Consider the following 12,067-nt stretch of genomic DNA (forward strand, 5'->3'; position numbering starts at 1 on the left):
TCAAATTCAACCAGTTATCCGTACGTTACTTGTCGAAAACATATTTACATTATTGAAATTCGTCTAGTGATTGTTTAACAACACGGATATGTTTCATAAAATAAAGGTGATAAATATTATATTTCATTTATTTTTTCTCAAAGTAAATAATACTTAATGAGCTGCAGGTCAAGAGACCTTACCATTATCGAAGCATTTGGGTTATTTGTATTTTTTTATGTGGCTTTTATAACAATCAATGTTTTTAGTAACCACAGTACCCTTAGTTGTAAGATTTGTTTTACCTAAATTGACTCCCAATATTATTTTTTGTAAATACACTTATTAGTAAGCATATTTCTTTAACATAAAATCATATAGGTCTACACACAATATTTTCATGAGTGCATCGTTACTACTTTTATATCATTCTAGTTCGTCTAAAATAGGGTTCACAGTCTGAGTAAAGAAAAACGGACTATTATCAAGTTAAGGGGTATTTATGTAAAATGGTTGGTTCTCACTACCGTATCAATACTGACACAAACGAAACAATAGCTTCTCGTAATAAGCCTCACTGATATTGGATGGCTATAATTGTGTATATCGTGTCATAGTAACTTTATTATACTGAATATTGTGGCATATTGCAAACGCAGAGGCTATTTGCAAAGATATTGCCTGAAAACTCAATCGGGCCTATGATTTAGTTTATGTATAATATTTTGGTCATTCTCATGAAAGTAAAAGCTTTATATATAATTGTTTCATAATTCAAACGTTTTATTTTCAATATTAATGGAAAAGTGAATTATAATTTTTGATTTATTAAATTAACTAATTAATGTTTTCAGTCGTCTTTGAATATTGATTAACACATTTTTGTAATCTTTGAACGAAACAGCTCTTTATAATTTTAAATAGTAACGCAGGCTTAAGATTGTTAAATAAATCCATCGTGTATATAAAATAATCGTTAAGTTCAGCAAAAAATATACATTACGTATCATGGTTTGAAAATTGATTGTAAAAGTTATACTGATTCTTATATTGTTTGTTTAAAAAAAAAAATCCAGCAAATTTAGTTATAGTATGTAAGAAGCATAATTGATTTATTTGAATTGTTTGTAGTGGTAACATTGTTTCTTTTTTCATTTCCCTCACTAAGTTTGATTTCATTCATAATTCTGTATCTCATGGCAGGCAAATATCGTAGACATTGTAAGTACAAAATATTATTATCCATTATAATCTAGGAAAGTAAAATCTGAAATTAAAATTTGTATTAAAAATACTATTGAACATGGATATGGGAAAATAATATTCACTGTTGGTTAACCTCAAATACTAAAATATGTTAAATTAGGTTATAAGCATGTTAACTTGCAAAAAGTACACTGTACGAAAGAAAATGGTAATTTAAATTTTATATTTAGAATAGTTATATTAGTAATATTTATGCATTTGTATATTTTTTTACAGACGAGTTCCTGTATTAAAATAGAGCTCTACGGAAGGCCATCATAAAGTAAGACTGTTTCAATTAAATAATTAGGTATTTAGGGCTGAGATACAGAGGTATAATTTAACTAAAGGAAAAGTATATATTTGTTATGATTTCATTTATTTTGTAATAAAATGTCAGTGTTGTACATGAAAATGAAATGGCTTCTTTTTAACTTAGGCTGAATCCTATTGAAGTTATATAGTTCTGTAGTATAAATCATTACATTTATACTTTTATTGGACCTTACGAGTATAAAGTATTAATTGAAAGGTTGGTAATTACAACATGATTCAAATTAAACTCTTAGTGAGGAATGAGCATGAACAGTCATATACATAAATATATATATTAAAAATGATGACATGCATTTAAAAATTACATACTTTATTTTATTACACGGACGAATGAAATACAATTCGTACATAAACTAACCTAAGGTTATTGTGTAGCTATCAGTAAAAGATTGAGAATTATATTGCATGTTGGGGTTTGAGGGTAAAACATATAACACAGCCATATACCAAGGCAAAAACCAATGTATTTATTTTTAGGAATTATCGTCATATAATATATAATATTTACATAAATAACCTTACACTACTATTTACACCATAAGTCGAATGAATACTATGAAAATATATTATACGAATATTTACAAAAATGTACATTTACAATTTTATACCTTTGCAATGAAATGAGAACAAGGAAAATATAACTTGAAGTTATCTAACAAACTAGCTTGGATAAAACATTTATATTAAGCTATGAGTTCAGCGATTCTATGAGGAACTTATGGGTTTGTACTCCAGTAACGAATTATTTCTACGTTATCTACGCGAGTAGTTTATGTTGATAAATTAAATGCTTGAAACGAAATATTGAAACACCTATTGTATCTATTATTATATCGTAAGTACAGATTTTAGCTTTGAACAAAATGGAATGAGCAAACAAAAATATATTTTATTCCGAAATGTAATTTTGAGCTTTGCAATGCGCATACAATGAAATTAAATAGCATCTAGCAGCTAAATAAAATGCGTTACTGAGATGACAACAAGCACATATATTGTACTATTAATGTAATAATGGTTTATAAATGTGTAAAATCGGACGAAAAGTAGGATGGTATAATTTAATCTGACAAATGTTGTTCTAAATGTAATTCAATACAAACTCAACGTCTTTCGTAAACTGTTTTCATTTGGACAGAACTCCAATATTGGAATTAGCGTAACTATTAATTTTCTAATTACGTTCGTTACTTATAACACCAGCTGGAATGTTTCAAGCATTAACAATAATTCAAATATTATTAAGGAACACGAAAAACCTTCAATAACTTATACAATTTTATTTCGTAGCACCATTTAGAAGGTATAAAACAATTCCTTACAGTAATAGTATTACTTAAATAAACAAATAGCATTGTGTAAAATAGTATTTAAATCACTAAGCCATAAATTTATGCTCGAAATATATAATCGTCCAAATACTCTTAGACTTTTTTCCATAATAACCACTTTATCTACACAGTGTTTTTTACAAATAAATAATGATTAATGACTAGATAAATCAGCAAAATTAAACATGGGAAACACAAGAAAAAGTGCAATTTATAATTAAACACCAAATGTTTTTATTAGATATTTTACCCCTTAAAAAGATATGATTATACTATTTTAAAGTCCAATAAATTAATCCAAGCATATAAAAGTTTGTATAACAGTCACAATAGATGTAAGAAAATGAATTGTTCCATTTGAATTTTTATCTATTTCAATTATTAAGTCTTAAATTTGATCAATAAGTTTACAGTTGATGACGAGCAAAATTAAAAATAAAATGAAAAAGTATGTTACCTTTATCGGAGTGTAAAACTTAAAAAATTACATTTAACATATGCTGTATTTATATTAACATGTCAACATGTCACATTCAAGAATGTAAATTATTGCATATATTGTAATACATAGTTGTAAAACACGAAAATTGTATGAGGAACATAACAATTGATCACAAGCGACGATCATAATTCTTTGGCATAACGTTGGCCTTAAATCCTCCAAGTATAGTTGAAAGTGCAATAAATAATTCAATAAGTCTTTCTCACTTAGGAACACCATATCCCACACCATGGCCTGACGATGTAGGCTACTGCTGGCATGGCACATCTCCGACTTTTCGTAACTACAAAGTTTGTAATCCAAATGTTTCAGGCAATATGTTAGACATAATGTTACCTATTTTAGCTCTTTTAGCTTCAAAATAGTTCGACTATAGGGCATGATGCGTAGAATTTCAAGAAAAGAAAACACCGTAAAAGACCGTAGGGTTAAAATAGTAATGAATTTGATACAAAAAAGTGGGCTTATGAGTAGAATTTGTAATTTAATCGCCAATCATCGCATCACTGGGCTGTAGTTGCATTTACACTGAAACTCTCATGCGAAGACTCTACACCACCGCAAAGGTATAAGGTAATTTATGGTTACCAACCTAATGACTTCAGCCGAGTTTAAATACGCAACATGAAACATGAATTCGTTACACGTTTTCCTACCGTATAGTTTTTAATTTCACATGAAAGTATTTTAAATTATTGTTTTTTTTTACGATATTTAACTAAATTTTTTGTTGATTTTGAATTTAAATACGATTTAAGCGTTGATTTTGTATGTTTCTTTTTGGAATTACGAATGTCTAGTTATGCTCCTCTGGTCAGCTGGTGCACGGTGTCCTGTAGTTGAGAAGCTTCAGTAGTGGAACGTGCTGGGCGCTGCTGGCATCACGTAGTCGTAGCTAGGAACCCCTTCTAGGAAGACAGGACCTTCGATCCAGCCCCTGCAACAATACACATAGGCCTACGATCAGTTATCAGTTAAATACCCATAAAACCAACCTTAAACTGTAAAATGCCTTTCTGATTTGTAAAATGAAGTGGTTGTAAACTTTAGTTGAAATACGTATTTTTTTACAGTCGCTATTTCATAATTAAGTATACGGTATACGAGAGATTATGATTTTCGAGCAAATTTAGTACATGTAACCTTTATTTTAAGGCAAATAACCATTAGTTACAATTAAAATACACCAGGACCACATTACTTTCCATTTTGGAGTACATGGTTTTTACATTTAATCAAATCTTACAACTAACAGAAGAAGCAAGGAATATTTTTTTAAGTATGTTAGCAAGCCACCGAAACCACTTAGTTTCAAAAGACGTAGATTTACCAGGTAACACTTTCGAAATTGTTAATTTCCGGACAGACCGCGGAGGTTCTCAACCTTGGTGTTTTGAGAGTTGACGAGAGAACCAGCGGACGCCCGGGGGCGAGATCAGATGGGTTAAAGAGACGAGAACCGGGAGATGAAAACAGAAAACGGCTCGGAGGTGATGAGGCGGCGGCGGTAATTCAAAGCTATAATTTACATATCACAATGAGTTCGGCCTCGGAGCTCGCAGCGCCACACTACGCTGACCACACTACCGCTCTACTGCTCGTTCTGTGTTGTGATGGCTATTGAAAAATAACCTAGCTTCTGAATAGTCAATCTCTGACCACACTACCACTCTACTGCTCATTCTGTATTATGCTGGCTATTGAAAAATAACGTAGCTTCAGAATATTTCATCTCTGGCCACACTACCACTCTACTGCTCATTCTGTGTTGTGTTGGCTATTGAAAAATAACCTAGCTTCTGAATACTCAATCTCTGACCGCACTACCACTCTACTGCTCATTCTGTGTTGTGTTGGCTATTGAAAAATAACGTAGCTTCAGAATATTTAATCTCTGACCATACTACCGCTCTACTGTTAATTCTGTGTTGTGCTGGCTATAAAAAATAACCTAGCTTCTGAATAGTCAATCTCTGACCACACTACCACTCTACTGTTCATTCTGTGCTGTGTTGGCTTTTGAAAAATAACGTAGCTTCAGAATATTTAATCTCTGACCACACTACCTCTCTACTGCTCATTCTGTGTTGTGTTGGCTATTGAAAAATAACCGAGCTTCTGAATAATCAATCTCTGACCACACTGCCACTCTACTGCTCATTCTGTGTTGTGATGGCTATTGAAAAATTACGTAACGCACCACTCGTTATCTCTAGGTTACTTTGGCTTTAGAAAAAAACTGGATGCTTGTGAATAATTAACATCACAACCACCCTACTGCTGATTCTCTGTTATGTTGGCTAATGAAAACCAAGTAGGTAACTTATGAAAACTTAACCTCCACGACACAGCTCTTCTAGTAATTATCTAGGTTATTTTGGCTTTGTGAAAAAAATATTGCTTCTGCTTTGTTAAAAACAACACATTCGCTGTTCTACTCATTCCCTGTCATGTTGCCTATTGACAAATTACGTAGCCTTCTTAATACTTACCCACCAAACCATTGATACCCTATTGATAATCTGTTATATTGGCTAAGTGGAAATTATGTAACATAAGATTAATTCATCAGTACACAAACGATCTACTGTTGATACCAAGTTATGTTTCTTATAACATAATTTAATAGGTTCAGAATAGTTTACTACCACACCACGGCACTACTGTTAGTCTTTTGTTATGTTGACTATGGAGACTTACACAGCGTTAAGATGATTCGGGCTCTGGTTTTCTATGCTTCTTGACTATGACAGATTAAATTTAACATGGTCTTTAGATGGTGAAATGCTCCTTCCATATAAACACATAACATCATAAAGTTAGAAATATCTTAGTTTATTTTGAACCATGCAATTTGCAAACGTTTACAACATTTTGAATACGCTGCATGATTCGCAAAGAATGTAGGTCATACTGTTGTATTTGGTTTATTTCGTCTCATTCATTGTGTTATAGCTTTGTAGCTTTTGTTATCCTATATGTTATGTGCTTACACAATAGAATCAAACATTTTGACATAAGTTGCCGTTTTAGCTATTTATCAAGTTAGATGTATCAATGTGAGACTAGCTAAAAACTAATCATTCGAAAATACGCAGTTTAAAGTTGCGTTTTACTATATAGAGGTGACAATGTATGTCGAAGTGTAAAATAGCGCTCAGAGGGGGTAACACCGTCTGGCCGCCGAGCCGGACGTAAGGTAATTGGTGTCAATTGAGGTCGAGGAGGGCGGACATTATCAGCGTCAGTCTGATAACACAACCAGTTCGGCGGCTTGTTTGTCAGCTGATGGCTCCGTGATAACCGGTCTCCACATCACGCCTCCCGCCAACCCGCCAACCACCACACCGCCATCTCGCAGCCCCATCTGTTATTATAAGGCTTGCGCTCTTATTGCCGCTCCGAAATCGATTTGGGACACGAAGAAATGTCTTTCGTGGTCCTCAGAGATTGGATTTCGATTCGTGTTTGGACCGATTTAGCTGCGGTGTTATAGTTTATAATCTGAACATTTCAAGCTTAATAAAATGTTTGTGACTGTACTACTGATACGATTTTGTACAATGACGCAAAAGATGCACATCTATGACTCGGCCAAAAATAATCTGGTTTTGACTAACGCAAATTGGTTTCCCGGATGAAACAAATTCGAATGGATAATCATACATTTTAAGTCTGTGAATGGATGAAAGGTGACACCTCATTCATTCCCTTGTAAAATTTTAAGCTGTTTTACGAAAAAAATCTACGTAATTGAACTTAAGATCGAATTGACTTTTGCTACTTCAAGACTTTTGTCTACACTTTTTCTCGGGAGGTAAGGTAACTCCACCCATTTTAAAGTGGCCTAAATCTACATTTACCTAGCCAAAACATTATACATAGATAAGCCAAAAACTATAAAACTACAGTCCTCCGTTAGTTCCGCGAGATTACGACACTAACTTTAGACACCTGACAGTGGTCTCTCCAAATTCATTTACACTTATCGGTTTGAAGACTCCGGACTAGTATGACATGTGTGGAAAAATAATAAGGTAGGTTAGTTTAGATAGGATGATTAGGTAGGTGTAGATTTAGGCCACTTGAAAACGGGAGAAGTTTCCTTACCCGAAAGAGAGTGTACCCAAATACTACTGTATTTCTAGATTAGTAGATGTTGAAATATTAAAATCAAGGATCTACGAATGGAGTTTGTATGTGATTTACGAATCAAGAATTTTATTAGACCCTCTGTTTTGTGTGGCCAATGTATTTATTATAGATATAAGTACACACAGAGTATATCGATAATTTTATAGAGTGAACTACAAGGTATGTAAATGTCCTGGGTATCGGAACTGTATTAACATTCAAAGCAAGGACAGTCTCCTAGAAGACGGGAGTAGCTTGAGCCAGGAGAATATTTGCAAGCGGAAATTGAAAACTGCAATTTACATGACAACGGAATTTCTGGATGCAATATAAATTATGCACTCGCTTTCTGGTCCTTCCCAGGTATCTTAAACAACTTCCTTTTCCTGTTTTCTTCTTAACAGCTTGAAATTTCACACTTTTGCATTACTTTTGCTATGTACTGTTAACATTCTATGCAAAGGTAAACCATGATTTCAGGAAATTTTATAAAGTGGAATTATATTCATTATAGAGTGTTAAATAACATTATTTATTGCGTAATTAATTTTAACGTGGCGTTTTATTTGGTAATAAAATCATTCTGATTGGTAACATATAATTCTTTTTTAATTACAAAAAATATATTATATTGTAATGTTATAAAGATCAATTTCCTGACTTTTATAGCCAACATAAACCGTGAACGGCTAATAAAGCAAAAGAAATTCCCGCTACACCACAACAATCTCGGATAACTTTCCCTAACTGAAATCACCTTTCCACACGGAAAATTTACATTCATGAAAACTCCTCACCTACGTAAGACCCCAATTACCCGGTATCGTTGAATCTTGCATAGTGGCTTATACCGTAGATACAAGCTACAGCTATACGTAATGAGACTATTAATTATTCCGTATACATTGGACACACGCACAGCTTGTGGGGGACAGCTGGCTAACTAGAGGGTAGCAACTGATGGAGGCCCCCCTGAGAGGGGGTGCCCCACATTCAATAAATGTTGGTGTTACCCGCACGACGATCCATCATACAAGCCATTGGCCTGGCCACAGTCATATAGCCATTACACTACAGGGTGTTACACAGGGTGGCCAGATGCAGCTATTACAATGGGCCTGGTATTTGGTCACTCTTGTGTGAAAGAAATATGGGATTATTAACAATAATGAACACGGTGTTGTGTATGCAGTCGCTTAGGGACAGTTTTATGTGTCATGGTGTTGTTTTTCTTTGGCTGAGATATTGTAGTGTATACAGCGTGACTTGTTAGATCAATTAAACTTGCTGTTCTTTTTAATTGGCAATCACACATATTAAGACCTATGTTTAGATTGTCTTGGGTTCTGTGTTTTAGAGCCGTCTTTTGGATATACATATTTCGTATGAATTAATTTTAGGGCGCAGACTACAAGTTTATGGGCTACAACACGATTCAAGGGGATTGAGTCACTTTCCTTTAAACACGTTAGAAAATTAATTCGAAAATTAAAATTTTGAATGAATGTATTTTGGCTGTTTAATACATGATATGCTCTTATCAAGTATACTTTTAAAAGTAAATCGACCAAAAAACATGTAAACAAAACTGCTATTCAAGACATAACAAAGATATTTTAAGCATTTTTAACCCAGCTTCTATTTGAATCATAAAAACACAATGGTATGAACATGAAGTGCAGATAAATGCATTACTTGCTACATTTAGTGCAAAAAACAGAAATCAACTGAAAAGCCATTATAATACACAACCATTTTCATAATACATTCCCATAACAATCAAAACAGCACAACGAAACCATACCGAGCAATCTGCACTTAAATGGCTGTTTTCGTATTCACTAGCGTTTCCTGGATATTCCCGTTTCCGGGAACTATTCTATCAGCTGGTCGGGCACAATAAGGGCGCCAACAGTTTGGGGCGTGCCGGTGAAACAATAAGGCAGAACAGCTGTGACTCCCTTCGACCGCACTAGAGAGCTATGTAGGGGATCGCTGACACACGGGGCCAAATAGTCTTGTAGACATAGCCTCAACTGCGTACAACTCCTGTCTACCCTCTAAAGTGGTTGTCGTTGATTATTCATTGGAAGGATTAGCATCGTCTAAATTGATTGTCTCCCAGTGTAAAGTGCCGTTTAAACTCAAACTGAGAGTCCAGGGGTGTTGGTTATATAGGGTGGTACATTGAGCTCGAGTTTGGTACGGGGTTTGGATGTATTTTACTATTGCATTACACGGATATAAGCAGTTAAAATAATGGATGGAGTTAGAATGTTTTCAAAAAACTTAAAAAATTGTAAAATTGGTTTATGTAGCACATTTGCATTTAATAGTGCATGATTTGATCTAGCAAGCAGTTCACACAGTTTACACTTAGCTTATTAGTGATCTGTATAGTATCAACAATGATATTATTTTGAATAATCAAAAAATATGTCTCAAAGAAATTAGATTTTAATTAAAATTTGATTGTTCACTCGAAAATTTACATAAAAAGTTTTGATACAAGTAAATAAAGGATACAAAGGAACGTGCTCGAAAAACAATGGTTTAAACTGACACAGCGACTATATGGAGGAATAAAATATTAATCATGAACAAAATTATAAATTATATTTGCAAAACAGGTCTTTTTAGATGAAAAATATCTACCGAAATGTATTTAACACAAGACCCACGTGAGGACGGGAAACAACTCTCCCTAAAAGATGTAGGGATTAGGACGGGATCGGGAAGGTAATGACAGAGAAGAGAAGGGAGGGTCGGATGGAAAAGAAGCTAAGCCGACAGCAAAGCGAAGTGTAGGATATCGGATAGTCCGATCAGCTGACAAACAGACCGACATGGTAGACTGCAGGGTTATCTTGGGATAATATCCTGCCATCAGACGCTGCGTCAGTTGTCACTAATTACAACACATTCGTATGGGTTTGGTGGCCACTACGTTAACTAGGTGGCGTTCGCACAGGCATCCGCAAAATTGAGCGGAGTCATCAAGGGTTCATATTATATTGTTTTTGTCATACTGCAGTAAAAACAGTCGTTTTAATGCATTCGTTGCGGGTCTAAAGTGGCATTTTTACTCTTAAGATGTTTAGCCTCTAAGGAGTAAAATCAGCTGTTGTCAACTCAGTTGTAAATTGTTTTTTGTAAACGTATCGAACGTATCTAAACGTATCTATTGCATGTACCAAAATATGTATCGATTCGTGCTTCGTAATAATTTTAACCTACAGTCTACAGTGCCTTCACATAGCATTTTAGCATTGCAGAAACATTAATCCATTCCCACACTCAACACTGCTCACCTTTACTACTTCCTTCACCACCCCCTACGTCGTGGACCTGTTTCCTTAGCATTTTAGGATTGCAGATACATTAATGTATTGCCAAAGACAGTTCCCACACTCTACACTGCAAGCCTTACTACTTCCTTCACCATTTCCTACGTCATAGACCTGTTTCCTTCCCTTCTCTTAGCATTTAAGTATTAGATACATTTATCTAACTGCCCAAACGGTTCCCCCACTCTGCACTGCCAGCCTTTAGTACTTCCTTCACCACTTCCTACGTCGTGGGGCCTGTTTCCTTCCCTTCTCATAGCATTTTAGGATTGAAGATACATTAATCTAACTGTCACAGATGGTTCTCACACTATGCTCATACTTTACTACTTCCTAAGCCACTTCCTACATCGTGGAACTGCTTTCATAATTTCCATAGCATTTTAGTATTTTAGATACGTTAATCTAATTGCTACAAACATTGCCCACACTCCGCACTGGTAGCCTTTACTACTTCTTTCGCTATTTTCTATGTCGTGGGCATGCTTACAACCCTTATCATAGCGTTTCAGCATTGCAGATACATTAATCTAACTGCTACAAAATGGTTTCCAGTTCCCACACTCCACACTGCTCACCTTACTACTTCCTTCACCTCTTCTTACGTCACGGACCTGTTTCCCTCTCTTCCCATAGAATTTTAAGATTGTAGATACCTTAATCTAATCGTCATAAACAGTTCCCACACTCCGGACAGCTCGACTTCACTACTTCCTTCACCACTTCCTACATCACGGACCCGTTTTCCTCCCTTCCCATAGAAATGTAGGAATCCAGATACCTAAATCTAATCGTCATAAACGGTTCCCACACTCCGGACAATTCGTCTTGACTACTTCCTTCACCACTTCCTACGTCGCGGACCCGTTTTCCCCCCTTCCCATAGAATTTTAGGAATGCAGATACCTAAATCTAATCGTCATAAACGGTTCACACACTCCGGACAATTCGCCTTGACTACTTCCTTTACCACTTCCTACGTCGCGGACCCGTTTTCCTCCCTTCCCATAGAATTTTAGGAATACAGATACCTAAATCTAATCGTCATAAACAGTTTCCACACTCCGGACAATTAGCCTTGACTACTTCCTTTACCACTTCCTACGTCGCGGACCCGTTTTCCTCCCTTCCCATAGAATTTTAGGAATGCAGGTACCTAAATCTAATCGTCATAAACGGTTCACACACTCCGG

At 35.0% G+C, this 12,067-nt stretch overlaps 1 protein-coding gene across 1 annotated transcript in view; it reads right to left on the reverse strand.

Annotated features, from left to right (window-relative positions):
- Nucleotides 1-2,045: 2,045 nt before the first annotated feature.
- Nucleotides 2,046-12,067, reverse strand: part of LOC128991605 (toll-like receptor 6) — a 70,574-nt gene continuing 60,552 nt past the window's right edge. The window contains exon 2 of the mRNA XM_054414628.1: nucleotides 2,046-4,330. The gene's annotated coding sequence lies outside the window, so the exon portion shown is untranslated. The remainder of the gene's footprint in view (nucleotides 4,331-12,067) is intronic.

The sequence above is a fragment of the Macrosteles quadrilineatus genome, unplaced genomic scaffold, assembly GCF_028750875.1.
Source record: "Macrosteles quadrilineatus isolate MER2022 unplaced genomic scaffold, UCM_ALF_1.0 Scaffold_4__1_contigs__length_99947679, whole genome shotgun sequence".
Taxonomy (NCBI): Eukaryota; Metazoa; Arthropoda; class Insecta; order Hemiptera; family Cicadellidae; genus Macrosteles; species Macrosteles quadrilineatus.